At 39.5% G+C, this 17,622-nt stretch overlaps 1 protein-coding gene across 6 annotated transcripts in view; it reads right to left on the bottom strand.

Annotated features, from left to right (window-relative positions):
• Window positions 1–5,526, bottom strand: part of LOC129775276 (uncharacterized) — a 51,629-nt gene extending 46,103 nt beyond the window's left edge. The window contains exons 1-2 of one of the 6 annotated variants that reach the window (XM_055779790.1): window positions 5,466–5,526; window positions 4,910–5,019 (exon numbers count right to left, since the gene is read on the bottom strand). The gene's annotated coding sequence lies outside the window, so the exon portion shown is untranslated. The other 5 variants (XM_055779793.1, XM_055779791.1, XM_055779792.1 and 2 more) reach the window with 5 other exon arrangements.
• Between the last annotated feature and the right edge of the window lie 12,096 nt (window positions 5,527–17,622).

The raw sequence follows: 17,622 nt of genomic DNA, 5'->3' as shown, positions 1-17,622 counted from the left end.
GATAATGTTGAAGCCATAACCAAAACAAAAGAGCTAACTAATCACTGATAATTTAAAATGAACTCGTGTTTGTTAATAATCCGCTTACGGATAATCCAGTTTCTTCTGTATATTAAAGCATGAATTCATAAATATATTGGAAAATAAAAGAATATGTTTATATTTTTCTCTGTCAAGTTGATACTTGTGGACTTCGAAAATCGCGGAAGGATGCATTTGGTATCCTTTTTGTTATACTAGGTGATATAGAAGTTACAAGTCACAACTAACTGTACCATACCAGACGAGAATACTAACGAGACAAAATTTCAACATTCCATTACGTACTCCACTCATATCGAGTACATGGAAATAAAAACCGTGTCGTTTCTTCTTACTTCCAAAGCCATGTGTAACATATGACACGACAGGTATTGAACAAAGAACATTGCAGGTATCCCGAATGGCATAGAACTGACAAACTTTCCCTCTCTCTGTCTCGTCCACATACACATACAGTTTGTGCACACACACCCACTTCTTTTAGCAAATCAAATACAAATACACAGCGTCTGTGTATTATGTACGTGCTTTCATTGGAATCGAACTATTGAATTTCGCTAATCCTCTTCTTAACGGCATCCCATATTGAAGCTGTTTCCTAGAAATGTACAGCGACAAAAATACATCTTTATTTGATTTCCGTTTGAATTTTCCAAAAGCGCATCTTCGATCAAGTACCTGTAACAGACGAGGTAATTAGCATAAAAGCTTCCATATCCGTACAAACCACCTCATCAGTTATGACAACGGTTGTGTCTTGTATTGAACACGTCTAGTATTCGGAGAGGGTGTAGCCGAAAACCGTTATATTAAACAGTACAACGAAAACCCGACATGTATTATAGTGATCGATATATCGCATTGTAAAAGTGCGATGAAATTTCGGTGTGAACATAGCTTTGAGCGCATGTTAAATATGGAAACCAACAAAGAGGAAATTTGTCATCTTCCTCCTTATTTTGCGCCGTAAATGATGTGAGATAACAGTTATCACATCAAAATCACTCGCTTCGTTCTGGAAGTACATTTACTTCTGAGCTTCCTTTTATACTCCAGTCGTTCTTCTGTTAACTACTTCTAGTGATTTCAAATGATTTCATAACTACTTCTAGTTATTTCACAGGTTGAAAATCAATACTTGCCATTTTTTTTAAAGATTATTTTATGTAAATGTTGTTCACGTTTTAGATGATCCATCCTTTAAGCCCGATTTTGTGTTACTTTTCGTTTCGTGTGCTGTTAAGCATTAGCCGTCGTCTTGTTGAAACCACACCCCAATCAGATTTAACCAGTGTATTTTACGCAATAAAAATTCATTGCAATCACTGCACGCAAGCGATCTCCATTGAAAGTAACGTCGTTCTCATTTTCATCTTCAAAGAAGAACGGACCAATGATTCCTTCGGACCATAAATCGGACCAAACAGTACATTTTTGGGATGCATTGCCATCTTTTGTATAAAATGTTCGTTTGTGAAAAATGTGCTTCAGTGCGTCAGACAGTTTTGGATATAACAAAAAAAAAACATATTTTTAACAGAGCATTGTTTGTTAGTAAATCTTTCCATAATGAAATTGTAATTAAAAATACATTATTTTTATTTTCACACATGGCGCAAATTGCGCGTGATCTGTAAAAAACCTAGCAACAAAAAATCATCCGCTACAAGTGGCTCCTAACAAGAATAAGACAACTATTGAGTGTTTTGGTCGAAAAATTATTCAAGATTACCTTAGCATGGGTTCCCTCTCATTGCTCGATTCCGGGGAATGAGAAGGCGGACTCGCTAGCTAAGGTGGGTGCTTCAGAAGGCACACTTTTTGAAAGGCAAATTGCTTATAACGAATTTTTTCACATTCCTCGTCAGCACACGCTCGTAAGTTGGCAGCGCATGTGGAGCGAAGATGAGTTCGGTCGTTGGTTACATACGATTATCCCTAAGGTCTCGACGAGTGCATGGTTCAAGGGATTGAATGTAGGTCGTGATTTCATTCGCGTGATATCTCGGCTTATGTCCAATCACTACAACCTAAACGCGCATCTCTATCGCATTAGGCTCGCAGCAAACAATCTTTGTGATTGTGGCGATGGCTACCACGACATCGAGCATGTTGTCTGGTCGTGTATCCGGTTCCATGCTGCTCGCTCTCAGCTCTCTAGAGCACTGAGAGCACAAGGCAGAAAATCGGATATCCCCGTCCGGGATATCTTAGGTAGCCGGGATCCTGATCTTCTGCTTCATCTATACCTGTTCCTCAGAAACGCCGATGTCAACGTTTAATGATGTTTCCTTCGTTGTGTCCCCGTTTCATATCCCTCCTATCCGATCGATAAACTTTTACATAGTCGCGGCAATACATACACACACTCTTTACAGATGCACGGGCCGAAGGTTGTGCAGTCCACTGATCATTCAACAAGAGCCAAAGGTTGTACCGCTCATGACAACTCTACACGAGCTGATGATTGCGCCGGCTAGTGACCATTCTATCCTGGATTCCTCGAGTCGAGAAAGACGCACCACGCTAGATATGGGGTACAGACTAGGGAGCGTTGCTGATTAATGGTCAGCTGCATCCCAATAGGAAGTAGCCCGTGTCGGGCACACGTATAGAGCATCGAAGACTGCAACATACCAATTATGAGAACACTTGTAATACTAACCTCGAGCCAACCGCGAGTAATCGGTTACATATTACTAACATAGTTGTAAGACAAAAATTGTCAAAATATTGGACTCCCGGCCCCGTCAGGCTAACGCCACATGTGCCTTAATAAAAAATATATTTTGGAAAAAAAAAAAGAAGGCATGCGACTCTCATTGTGCTAAATGTCCATCAAAGAAGATGTTGTTATGTGAAATTTGTGGTCCCTGCTCGTTCTTTGCAATCAGAACGGATCAGAACGAATCGAAAATCCCATCGCCTCGCATTCAAGTTACGTCACATCATAAGGGAAGGGCCACATTACAGTGGAAATGGCGCTTACGCTATTCCGTTTTCAAGCTTTTACGGAGTCATTTTTTCACATTTCTGTAAAAGTCATTTGGAAGGATTTGGTATTCTTTATCTATCTACAGCATGAAATGTAAAATGACAGTTTTGGGTGCTTGCGTCACTTTGAGAGATCACGTCAGAACAGTTACAAAGTAAGAAATTAAAAAATGACTTTGTTTTCGGATGTATTACAAAATGTTGCTACCTTCTAGTCAAATTTCTGACATTTTACTTTTCATACAACAAATATCTTTGGGAGCTAAGACCGACACTGACGTGTGGCAAGCGCTCTTGATGCAGCTGAATGAAAAGCACGACAAGAACAGGGCGAGGCTCTACGTGTCAAATAAGTTCGTGCAACATGCCACACTACGGGTGCCGCAAATTTATTTATTAAAAGAAACGTTCGATACGAGCAAACGGAAGCAATTTCACGGCACACCACACTATTTTTCTGTGTTTAATTTCAATTTGAAGTTCTCTAAACATCCTGTGTTTGTTTGAATAATATCAGAGATATGACGTCTTTTTTTTCTTCCTAAAAATGAAAAAGTTTGGTGTTTTCAGCTATCTTCATGGTCTACATGGTTCATTCTAGAGTTGCAATATTAAATGAGCCCACTTTACTGCGAGAATGATTCGGTGTACAGATTGTTTCAAACATCCTTCATCCTTCATCAATCCATCCTTTTTTTTTCCTTTGGGACTACGGAAAGAGTAAATGGTCGAGTCATTAACTTTTCGAGAATTCCTGTATTACAGTGTAGTTCATAAAAATTGTATCATGAAAAATATTAAAAAAATATTTAAAAAACACATTATTTGTTTTGAGAAAAAAGTGAACAAGTTTGTTTATCAAAAGTTAATTATTCCAATCGTTGGTTTTGAAATATATAACATAGCATTCACTGCCAAATGACGAAATAAATTCGCTCGATTTGTGGCGACAGTTTTGTTGTCTTAATTGTCTGTAATTGTTGGTTCAGCAACGAAATTGTTGTTGCCTTTCCCACAATGTTGACGGTTAGAGTCTACAGGTGCAGAAGAACACTTGTCGCCAACTTATTTTTGGTTTTATTTCAGCCTAACTTCACCTGTTTCTGAGCAACGAAATTCAACCATTAAAAGATCATTTGAACTATCAATTTTCGTATTTAATTCTACCATTGCTGTAGAGAAAAAAAAATTAAAAATGTGGAAACCGAAAAAAAAGATAAGATGGTTCCGAATGTTCGTGAGAAGCTTGAGTAATTAGAACAAATTCTCTGGCACGATGTTCTAATCATAGTACACCTGTCACTCCATAATTCCAAAACATAAGTTGCGTGAAGTGTGACGAGGATAAAGTGAAAGTTTGTGAATTCCTTCGATCTAATACATTGAAATTTCGTATTCATAAATAACATTTTTGTCTTGATCTGCGCGTGAAGATTGAAAGTGTTGTTAACATCTTCTCGATGTCTTCGTCTTCAACAAGACAGATACTTTCCCAATTAAAGATGTCATAACAACTCAAAATAATCAACGGGATTGCTTGATGTTCTAAAAAAAGATCTCCTAATAGTATGGCCTCATTTCCATAGTGTGTTGAAATATCGGAGAAACTGTGATTCTTGTTGCATTTCAGCTAACGGTTAGTGATTTTTTAATTTGTTACTAGTATAGGAACGTTGGAGATGTGTGAGCAGTTAATGAGTCGTATGCTTTTACATATCACTCCAATTACAATTACAATTTTGACCTGTTATCGCATTTTGCAGTCCTGTTGCAGTTTGCAGTGTTAATAAAAATGATACGCTGTGTTTAGATGGCATATATATAATGTTGGTATAATTAAAATGAATTTTAAGCATTACTAATCTAAACTTACGTTTGTTTGTTTCTGTTTCTTTTAGGCGATTTCACGTGTTATTTCATTTTTCGTTTAAGCGGGTCAGTCCTAGATGATAATGTCCACTCCAATGCAGCTCGAATAAAATCCTGTTTGTAAAATAATCCTGTTGTTTCAATTGCACAGCCCACTTTCTAGCACTTTGATGTATTAAATGAATCGTTGAAAAAATCTAATCTAATAATCTTGTCATTTATGAATGAGAAACTTATTCACATGTGTTAGGTACGAATTCCAGGTTAATAGTAATACCAGTTATTTACTGAGCTTCCACGTCTATTCACACCAATAAGCCTGTTTTCACTGACACAATCGAATGATATGAATACATATAAGAAATATGCCAAGATCAAGAAACGGAAGAGAGAAAAATGCCAACGTATTCAATTTTGATCACCGTGTACTTTCGATATTGTTCGATGTTTGCAAATGATCCGAAATAACATTTTTTCTAATTAATCACATCGAATAATGTAATTGGTATTCAATGAAACTATTCTATGAACTATTTGAACGAATAAGTTGCGACACTAACTTAGAAAGTGAGAAATAATGATTCACACGCCAAAGACACACCTTTAACATTCAACTGTCTAGCACAAACTGATCGTTGTCTTCGTAAGACAGGTAACATTCTTCAGTGGTACGCTTTGGTATACGTAATATATATTTACTGGAAGATGAAGAAGGAATACAAAACAGTGTGGTAATATTGGACTTTCAGGTTCGTCTCTATATTTTCTGTCAGGAGTTGAAATCTTTTCTTTCTTTGACCTAATTAAATTAAGTGCGAATAAATGTGAACACAACCTGTGGATATGAAATGTTGAGATGCTTACTTTTGTTATCTATTGTTTTAATATATAATTTTCAATTCGATTTGAACCGAAGATCACTATATTTCCTATCGGAATTCACATGTGTAATTCGTAAATGTTATTTGGTTTGGAAAAGGTTTTTCTTACCTGTCATCCATGCGATTGATTAGAAATGCCGTTTCATTGTATTATCTTCCGGCTGAAAAAATAATATAATAATAAATCATTCATATTTACCGTTTTGTCTCATATTCCGAACACTTAACTTTGATGGCTATTAAACAATGTCTCATTACTCAAAATAATACTTTTTCGCGAAATTAATTTGATTTTTGGATACAACAGAGCCTTCTTTTTCATTTGACTACAATAAAATTGATTTACAAAACATATTCATGGTGAAAAACTAAAAATATGTTTGATCACTTTTGTCTGAAATTCCGAACAGCGAAAACGCAATTAAAAAAAATCATAACTTTTAAACTACTGGACCGATGTTATGTTCGCAAAAAAGTTGGATTTTGGTTTTGTAATTATTGATTGTATTTGTTTCTTAAAGTTTACATGGTTTCGGTACCAAGGGCGCTGTATCGATATAGATACCTGTAAATGATAATAAAATGAAGTTTATAATCCAAAGAATGTCAGGGTTTTGAATATTAAATTATTTATAACATTAAAGTTCAGTAAATTCACATTTAAAAATGAAGTGTTCGCAATTTGAATCATGTGTAGAAACTTGATTCACATTCCGAACACTACTTCAATACTAATATTAATGAATATTTCCGCATAAAATATCATTTTTTTCACCCATTTAGTGTAAGTTCATACATTCTCTAGCACTTAACATGAAAACAACAAACATAATAGCTGAAACAACTACAAAAAAATTAAAAAATTAACGATGCTTGTTTCGGTACTTTCGTATTAGCGTCACCGGAGCCGAAATATAAATGATATATTTCAAAGTGAAACTTACTAAACCTAACTAAAGGATCGTCTCCAATGTTTCAAACTAACCGGGCAATCGATGGAACACAGGTTTGTTTGCGAAAGGCCGCCGCTTCCGACGGCGGGTCGGCGGCCGACTCGGATTGCGTCACCTCGGCGGCTTAGGGTCGCCTCTGTTCCTTATCCTCGATTACGTTGACCTCAGAATAAATTTAATTAAGGAAAACCAATTCATAATGAAAATTGCGCTCCGGTGGCGTTTATACTTAAATACCCCAAATCGCAAATACGCATACGTAGCACTAAAAAATGACAAAACACTGCATACAACAAGCCAACAAAAATACAAATAATATTTGAATGCCAGTGCGAACAATAAAAATGCTATCTATTGTATTTCTGCTCCGGTGACGCTAATACGAAAGTACCCTTGCTTTTTACGGAATTTGCCAACGCAAACATTTTATCATTGGTTTTGATTGTCACTTTTTTGCAAATGTCTAATATTATAAATTATGGACTGTATCGCTATCTGTAAATGATGTCAAAATTGACCTATATTCCAAAGAATGTCTGTGTTTTCATTATTCAATTATTTAAAACAAAAAAGTTTAGTAAATTTACATTTGAAAATAAAGTGTTCTGAATTTGAGACTGTTCGGAATATGAGACAAAACGGTATTGATGATAGATAAATGAAAAAAAATATATTTTTTTCATTGTTTATTCATTTGTATTTTTTAGATTTAGTTTTTAACAGCTTATAACTATATATTTTATTAATCATGGCAAATATATGTTATAAAAGATAGGATGATTTCTTTGTTGCTTCGTCTGGAGCATATCCTGTGGTGGGTCGTAATAAATACATCACTAGGCGCTGTAGAATCGGTATGCCTTGGCCATGAGTGCCCCCTTGTGATGTGTGTCGCTCACGTAGTGTTCTGATTCCAACGGGTATTATGCTCTGCTTATTTGAAGGGAATGTGGTAAAGTAGGATGAGCAAGGGGATTTGAGAAAGTGAAGCGGACTAATTAATAATTTTAGCAGTTTCAAGGAAGACATGAACTCTGGCCAACATTCCAGTTTTTCCTGGATATTGTATTTTTAAAGTATTTTTAAAGAATGTCATTGAAACAGAGAAATGCAAAAATCTCCAGTGTTTTGTTATAATTTAATCCAGCTTTTTTAAATTTTTTTTTGTCATTTTCAAGGTTTTTTAAGCTAGAAGTGCTTTTTTCTAAAAATGGTTACAGTAGGGGAAGTGGGGGCATAATGGTCACCCTAAGGATTATGCCCATTTTCAGCGTCCACATACCGCATCAATTCCCGTTTTTCGAAGAATATTATTGTTCAACTCATTGTTGTTCAAGATAGCATTCGCCTTTTACTATAAAAATTTAAAATAGTACATTTTTCATTATTAGAAAAAAGGTGAAAAATCGACCTTTTTTTTCTTGGAGTTAAAGTGGTCACCTAGTGGGGGCAAATTGGTCACTCGCACATATGGGATAGATTTATGCAATTTTTTTTCGTCCAAATTAGCTCAAATCATACTTGATATAGTAAGTATATGTATGAAATAAGCTTGGTCTATTCACCTAGAGTCTTAATTTAATTTTTCTCATGCATGCAAAAACGTAGTAAGAAACACAACGTTCCGCATAATAAGGCTTCGTTTAGTTGGAGTGGCATATTTTTCCAGGCTCAATGCCACAAAAGAAACCTCTTCAAGAGCAGAATGTGAAGAGGTATATCAGCTTTAGTAAACATAACATTGTAAGTGTTATTTACTATGACCACTTTGCCCCCAAACACAAAAGAAATCTCTATGCTAATTAATCGGTGAGATTGAACAAAATATCTGTTCACCTCCCCTAGAATAGGTGAACAGTTGTCCAAACTGATGATTTGTCCAACATATCAGATTGAATATACTAAATTTCACGTGAAATTCCTTAGATACCATGCGCACAATGGCTATCGAGAGAGCAATTTCTATTTTTATTCATATATTGACATTTTGACAGCTCTACTGAAGTACAGGGTGACTCAAAAGTCATTAAATTCTTCAAACATAAGGTGACTATCAATACGGTTTCAATAGTCAAATGTTATACTACCAAACAAGCAGGTGACCACTTAGCCCCCCATGACAAATTTGCCCCCACTACCCCTAATGCTTTTGAATCCGGACGAAAACTATGACATTTTTGTATACCTATTCCTACCACAGTGGGTCAAGTGTCCCTTTTTAATAGTTAGTGAACAATGACTCGATTTATATAGTTTTTTTTGAGAAATGTTGCATACCATATTTCTCCTGTATATTTCGACATTTGGGATAACAATTATCAGCAAAATTTTGAAATTACAATTTTTGACACGCAAAATAGAACTGGAATTGTTACTGTTAGCTCGCTTGGATAGTCAGCAATACAATTAGTTCTGATCATTCACTATTCATTCACAAATACAACAAAATAAATAAAGCAATAGCAAAAAATGTGTAATGTAATTGTTTTTCTATCACAACCCAAATGACCAAAATGACCCAATGGGCCAAATGACCCGTTGCGGTAGTTAGGGAAGATGACATATATTTCTCAGTAAAAAAAATAACAAGAGAGGAGTGAACACTGAAAAATACATTCGATGTATGTTTTAGGAAAAGTAGTGTAGGCAAATGATGTTGTGACAATGTAATTTGAAAGAAAATTTTGACTAAAAGTTTAAAATGGGTAATTTGACCCCTCGTGGTAGGTTTAGTGTTAAATCAGTTTTGTAAAATCGTAACCGAACTCAAACGGGGTTACCAAGGATCGCTCCATATAGCTTAGTAGAAAGAGGGACCATCGTAGCCCGTGAGAACAGGTTAGGACGTGGTTGAGGGCTCTACAAATTGGGAAGTGTGTATAATCACTGACAGAATTCTCCTCAGTTCCCAACTGACGCCTAATAGTTGACGGTGATCTTTGGGGTAACGACCCTGAAAAAAGAGCTAGTTGTTCATAAAGTAACTTCAACATTACAAAAATTACCAGTCGTGACCGGCAGCAAATGTGAAGTGACGGAAAAAAGCATTATTTTGTTTCTGCGTAATCATCAGAATTCAACAAAGAATACTATTCAGCAACATGAGTCAAGTCGTGATCTCCAGGATTTACAAGGACTGCAGTGCTGGTATTAACAACTCCAAGTGTAACCTCGATAAACTACGTCGGTTAATATCAACAGTTACTCCCCAGTTACAGTTGTGCTCCCGTGGCCGAGTGGTTAGTGTCACACCTAAATGCCGGGGGTTCGGGTTCGATACCCGTTCTGGTCGGGGGAATTTTCGTCAAATACATTCTCTTCCGACTTGCACTGTGGTCACGCGTATTCTAGAGCTTGCCACTCAGAATGCATTCAAGGCGTGTTATTTGGCATGACGCAAGTAATGCTACTACGTCCATGCATCAATCATCATGTGATAATGATCCCAGCCTCTCACTCCACATACGATCGATCTGCTGCATCGGTAATTGGTGCTATTTATAAACACAACAATGGAAGCCTCATATCAACAGTCCCGCTATGTCCAACTGTGAACATTCCAGCAATAATATTCTTACGCCGAAAAATGCGACATGTGTTGTGTATCGATAGAATAGGGATACTTATACTCCTAATGGCTACTGTGTTATATACAACATGAGAAATATGTACACGATAAATTCGGCTCTGTTACAGCTGAATTGCTAGATGAGCCTAATAATAAAAATAAACAGATGGGATAAAAAAACATCAACAGTAATAGAGAAAATACGTTTACTGGGATAAACCTATTCGTTGGATGATACACTGCGTATTTGTGAATCTTTTTTGGTAACGATTTGGCACAATAGGTGTGTTCCAAATCTGAGATGACCATTTTGAGAAAATCGACTGTTTTAGAAATCGATTTTTTTTGGGGTATCCACCATCATATGTAAAAGTTATGATTTCCGTTTTAACTTACCCTTAATTTCAACTTGCCCCGGTGTACCTTAATTATTTTTGTGCTCGTCATTCGGGTTCAAAAGGAACGAGGCCTCGCTCGCAGACAACTAGCACAGAAGCCATTGAGTGTAGGTTTGTGCAATTCGGGTTACAAAGAATTGTGTGCAGTTGGCAACTTGTGGACGTTCGCCATATTTTGTATTCATGCTCTTTCAGTGTTCTCTAGGTTCCAATGGTTTCGAGACGAAAGGCTGTACGACCTAAAGAGTTTTCTCCAGGCGAGTTACGATGCTTAGCCTCGATTGATGACTGGAAACATGAAATCTTTGAGAAATTCTATTGCCGATCGCAAACCCGGAAATGAGTAGCGTTGGAGTCAAAACATTGCCCCAACCTTTGTAAAACCGTGTGGGTAACCCCAATTCCAAGGTATCCGTGCCGAGGGTTCAATCACTAGCGGCACCTTTGGGGCCAGTGCACGGGTGTACCGTGTACCGTTATTTCCCTAGCATCCTTAAATCCGTAAAAAAAAAGAAAAATCAAATGGAAGGAGCTACCGAAAACAAAAGTGGTAGAAAAATTGAAGGCAAGTTTTTTGTCTCTTCGGCTACTGCCAACACCTCAGGTAGTATTATGCCCGGTGATTATGATTCAGTGGCAGAATGTCATCTCGATAATAGAACCACGTGTTTTCATTGAACCGCCCGAAGCGTATCACCAACTACCAACACCTCAGGTAGCTTTAAGTCCGCTGGACATGGCTAGTGGCAGCATGTCATCTCAATCAATGCAAGAAGTGGTTAACATGTTCCGAAGAGATATGCATTAGACGGTCTAGCCGTCCATAAATTATCAGAAACAGAGCTTGGAAATATTGAGATTGTTAAGCAACATTGAAAATATATTTTTATCAGTGTAACGCGTTTATTTTGCTCGTCGATGCTACTGTCATTCATTCGACGGCAAACAAATTTACAACTGTATTCATTCATATTCATTCTGTGCTCTCTGAGCTTTCCTTAAAGCTCGAGTCATGAGAATTCATTCACATTTATTCATTGCCATTGAATTGTCAGGAATGTTGTGACTGTTCATTTTCAATATCCTGATATGTGTGTGATTTTCTCATTGAGTCAGTGCCTTGCTTATTCAGTTGTTTTTGAAGTTACTCCGAAAGGGCAACGCAAATCGGTGGCGCAAGCGGAAATGCCAACAAAAGAGCAAGATCTGCATGCACACTCACAGTTAAGGATTGCTTAGGCTTGGACGGCGAGGGGGCATTCTGCAGAATCGATCTAAGCAGCGAATGCAAACTGTGTCAGCCAAAGCTGGATGTTGGCAATTCCATCCGCTAATCCTATAGCATAGTTTGATCCGTTTTCAAAAGGAAGCTAGAAATATTCCCATTGCGGTCGTGTCTTGGATACCACCATTTTATGTTTGTGTGTTCAGAATTAAAAAAAATTAAATGTTTGAAATTTGAGTCAAGACGGTATTTTTTACATCGGAATTCTTCTTTTGAAGCATTTCTGACAAGTGGATTTGGAACTGCATATTCACTATGTAAAATGGAAGCAATTTAACTGAGACGGAAACCTTGCATGCTTGAACAATTTAATTTATTGTCACTATTATGAGCATTCTGTACTTTCTTATCTTCCTCAACGAATTTCTTCGTTTTGTCAGTGTCCGAGAACGATGCTGATAGTGAATGAACTGGTATGTTAATGTCAATGAATGACAAAACTAGGGATATTTTGTTTTGCTCACATTCCGTGAACGCAGAACAGAACGAAAAACAGACTGAAAAAAACTGGATGAATCAACTGTGAGTGGCTTGCTGTGATTGTGACGTTTGGCGTTGGTTCATTTTCGGTATCCCGAATGCAATGATCGAATGTGGCCGGAAATTCAGCTGAAAAGATTGATGTGATACAGATATTTCCAAGCACTGATCAGAAATGTTGAGCGGGTTCGTAATGACGTAGGGGATAACTTAAGAAAGTCAACGAGGTATTTGGCCAGAAGATATCAGTGGTCAGCCTACACTATAACTAGAACGCTTAACTCCCACCTTTAAATCGGTGATAGTCCATCCTGCGAGATGCGTAACCCTAGAATATTTACACATGAAATATTCTAGTGTAGACACACGAGTTTCGAACGTTTCTTCGAGCCATTATAAAATTATTTGTTTATCTATCCTTTAACAATAAAACAAAAATTGAACGGAGAAAAAATATTCATGACTAGAATAGTTAAGAGCCGATGAAGTGAGGGGGTTCGAAAATCGAATAGATTCTGAATCAGTAAAGATGCTTCTATCGCATGAAGCTCGGACAAGTCATAAACATCTTTTTTGACAAAACGGTGGCCGTTTAAAGAACAAAGTGCGCTTTAAAACGTTTTTTCTGTTGTTTTCCTATTTTTTTTAAATAGTAAAATTTAAAAAATATAACTTTTTAGAAGTTCATGCGATATAGAGATGCACACAGATTGTATTCATATTTTTTCGTTATGAATCGGTTGCAATGCAAATGCATGCGAGTTAAAAGTACTCAGCTTTCATGTATCTGCTATAAAAATTTCCCCAGGTGCTTTGATTTTCTGGGAACATCAACGTCAAATGGACTAACAACGCTCGTCAATATGTAATTGTAGAACACATGCGAATTGAATTTTTCAAATTTTCCCATTTTCCTTCAGAGTTTTCCGAAAATTTTCAATTTGGTTGAAATATGTGCATTATTTTTATGGGACCCCTTCTCCTTTCCAGAGGAGGAAAGGGTGTCATACTATCCTAGAAACATTTCTCGTACCCAAAAACCCTCACATCCCAAATTTGGCTCCATTTGCTTGATTAGTTCTCGAGTTATGCAAAAGTTTGTGTTTCATTTGTATGGGAGCCCCCTTTTAGAAAGGGAGGAGAAGTGTCGAACTACCATAGAAACGTTTATCGATCCCTAAGTTTGATTCCATTCGTTTGATTAGTTATCGAGCATCCTCCCCATTCCCCCTCTTTAGAGAAGGGAAAAGAGGGAAGGGAAGGGAAAACCTCCATTTGTCAAATTTGGTTCCATTTGCTTGATTAGTTCTCGAGTTATGCAGAAATTTATGTTTCATTTCTATGGCAGCCCCCCCTTAGAAAGGTGGGAGCAGTGTTGAACCACCTTAAAAATGTTTATTGCTTCCTAAAACCTCCAGATGCCAAATTTGATTCCGTTTGCTTGATTAGTTCTTGAATTATGCAGAAATGTATGCTTCATTTGTATGGCAGCACAGACCCTCCCCTCCCTCGGAGAGAGGGGTGGAATGTCTATTCACCATAGAAACATTTCGGGACCCCTAAAACCTTCCCATGCTAAATTTGGCTCTATGGCAGCCCCCCTTAGAGAGGGGGTGGGGTGTCTAACTACCGCAAAAAACAGTTATTGCACCCTAAATCCTCCTCATGCCAAATTTTGTTTCATATGCTTGATTAATTCTCGAGTTATGCAGAAATTTGCGTTTCATTTGTATGGCAGCTCCCCCTTAGAGAGGGGGAGGGGTCTCGAGCTATCATAAGAACCTTCCCTAACTCCAAAAACCCCTTCATACCAATTTTCAAGTCGATCGGTTCAGTAGTTTCAGAGTCCATAAGAATCAGACAGACAGACAGACACACAGACAGATAGACAGACAGACAGAGCCGTGGAGCTGCTGGGTCGAGGTCCCCGTCCCTGTCGTAGAAGGCGACTAATCGGGTGACAACGCGAGTAAGGGCGCGGTAAAGCCTATGGAGAAAAAAAATACCGTGGGGAAATACCGTGTACAGAAGCAACGAGAGGAGTGCTGAACACATCAGGATCGACGCCAGTAAGATTCACGACGATATCCAAGTTGGATTACCACTGGTGGGGTCCAATCTTAGATCGAAGCGCAGCGAAAGCAAAGTGAACTGGATTGCTCAACAGTCCGATGCCGAAAGAAAGTTTGCCTCAGCGAGATCCACTGTTTATACTCGAGGCAAGTATTCCCCTTCATTCTTCTACTTTTCGATGCGATGTTTAAAGTGTTTAAACTTCGACCACCTGGCGAAAGGCTGCTTGGGGCCAGATAGATCCAAACTGTGCAGGAAATGCGGAATAGAGGAACACTTTGCCAGCGACTGCAAGGGAAAACCAAGGTGTATGCTCTGCGAAAAAGAAGACAGTAATGACCATACGATTGGTTGGTAAATGACTGGACTAAGCATGCCATCGGTACTTCGCGTACCTGCAGGCATAAAATAGACCCCATTCGTGGTCCTTAGCTTCCTGTCCAGTAACTCCTATCCCTACCTCCCCGTGGTACCGGCTGGGGTACGAGTAACCATAGCGAAGATCGGGTAACCAACCCCGGTGGGATCTTGGCCGTATGCTGACAGGGAAGGGTGCCTGTCTGACTGATTTCAGGCAACGATGAACGGTGTGTGGTGCAGTGTGCGGATCTCAGGTGAGCTGTCGGAATCATTGGAGACTCACAGGGGACTTCGACAAGGCGATGGACTCTCCTGTCTGCACTTCAACGTGGAGCTGGAAGGTGTTATGCGGAGAGCGGGCTTCAACATACGGGGCACGATTTTCAACAAGTCTAGTCAGTTTATCTGCTTCGCCGACGACGTGGACATAATCGGAAGAACACATGCGACGGTAGCCGACTTGTATACCCGACTGAAACACGAAGCAGGGCTGATTGGGCTTGGGATCAATGCGTCTAAGACTAAATACATGCTAGCTGGAGGGACTGATCGCAACAGAGTTCTTCTTGGTAGCAGTGTTGTGATCGACGGCGACGAGCTCGAGGTGGTGGAGGAATTTGTCTACCTTGGCTCGTTGATAACAACTAACAACAACAACAGCCGTGAAATTCGAAGACGCATTGTCAATGGAAGTCGTGCCTACTATGGGCTCCGCAAATCCTTGAGGTCCAACAAGCTCCGACCCCGTACGAAGTGTACCATGTACAAATCCCTAATTCGACCGGTTGTTCTCTATGGGCACGAAGCATGGACGATGCTTGAAAAGTACTCACAAGCACTCGGAGTTTTCGAACGCCGAGTGCTCAGAACAATATACGGTGGTGTACAGGAAAACGGAGTATGGAGAAGGAGAATAAACCACGAACTGGCGCAACTCTACGGCGAACCCAGCATCCAGAAAGTCGCCAAGGCTGGACGAGTGCGATGGGCAGGGCATGTTGCAAGATTGCCGGACAGCAGCCCTGCAAAGATGGTGTTCGCATCTAATCCGGTAGTAACAATAAGAAGAGGAGCCCAGCGAGCAAGGTGGTTGGACCAGGTGGTGCAGGACTGGGAGTTGGAGAACTGAAGCCATGGACCGGGTTTATTGGAGAAGAATAGTGAATCAGATCTAATCTCAATGGGATGTAGAGTCATAGTAAATAAAATAAATAAATAAATAAATAAAATAAAAATGACCATACGACGGGAGGCTTTAATTGCCCTGTGTACAAACAGGCGAAGGCAAGCCAACAGTGATGGAGATAACCCAAATTAATCTCAACCATTGTGACATCACACAGCAACTGTTGTGGCAGTCAACAACAGAAACAAAATGTGATGTCGCATTTATCGCGGAGCCGTATCGCGTTCCCCTCGGTAACGGCAATTGGGCGACGGATAAAGTGGGAATGGCCGCCATCCAGGTCATGAGCATTCAGGAGGTAGCCTCGAGATCTCGCAAGGGTTTCGTGATCACAAAGATCAACGGAATTTTTATCTGCAGTTGCTACGCACCTCCCAGATGGACGATGGACCAGTTTCACTATATGCTGGATGTCCTCACCGAGGAGCTCGCCGAACGCAAATCAGTCGTTATAGGAGGGGATTTCAATGCTTGGGCAGTAGAGTGGGGAAGCAGATACACCAACGCGAGAGGGACTAGTTTACTAGAAGCTCTAGCCAAGTTGGATGTTACCCTGTGCAACAAGGGCACCACTAGTACCTTCCGCCGAGATGGTCGAGAGTCCATCATCGACTTGACTTTCTGCAGTCTGTCGTTAATGGCGAAAATGAGGTGGAGGGTATGCGAAGGATACACCCACAGTGATCATCAAGCCATCCGTTATACCATTGGCCAACGAAACTCCGTGGCAGTAAGGATAAATAGGACATGCCCGCGCAGGTGGAAGACAAAAACCTTTGACAAGGACCTTTTCATCGAAGCACTAAGCGTGGAAAGCGACGTCTTGAACATGAACGCGGATGAACTGACGGAAACGCTAACCAAAGCATGAGATATAACAATGCCAAGACAAAGGGAACCCAGGTACCGCCAGCCTACTGGTGGAGTGAGGCACTTGGCATGCTTCGGGCCAACAGCCTTAGCGCCAGAAGACGCTTCCAACGCTTAAGCATAAACACCATAGAAGAGCGGAGAGTGGAATTTAGGGATGCTAGATCCACTCTTAAACGGGCGATTAAGCGGAGCAAATCTAATTGCTTCAAGGAGATATGTCGGGACGTGGACGTCAATCCATGGGGCAATGCCTATCGAGTGGTAATGGCGAAGCTCAGGGGCCCAACGACACCTTCCGAAATTTGTCCCGAAAAACTAAAAGTTGTAGTGATTGGACATAAGCCGAGATATCACGCGAATGAAATCACGACCTACATTCAATCCCTTGAGTGCATGGTTCAAGGGATTGAATGTAGGTCGTGATTTCATTCGCGTGATATCTCGGCTTATGTCCAATCACTACAACCTAAACGCGCATCTCTATCGCATTGGGCTCGCAGCAAACAATCTTTGTGATTGTGGCGATGGCTACCACGACATCGAGCATGTTGTCTGGTCGTGTATCCGGTTCCATGCTGCTCGCTCTCAGCTCTCTAGAGCACTGAGAGCACAAGGCAGACAATCGGATATCCCCGTTCGGGATATCTTAGGTAGCCGTGA

This window comes from Toxorhynchites rutilus, chromosome 3 (genome assembly GCF_029784135.1).
Source record: "Toxorhynchites rutilus septentrionalis strain SRP chromosome 3, ASM2978413v1, whole genome shotgun sequence".
Taxonomy (NCBI): Eukaryota; Metazoa; Arthropoda; class Insecta; order Diptera; family Culicidae; genus Toxorhynchites; species Toxorhynchites rutilus.
The sequence above is the reverse complement of the archived record's forward strand: the minus strand, read 5'-3'. Positions and strand labels throughout refer to the sequence as shown.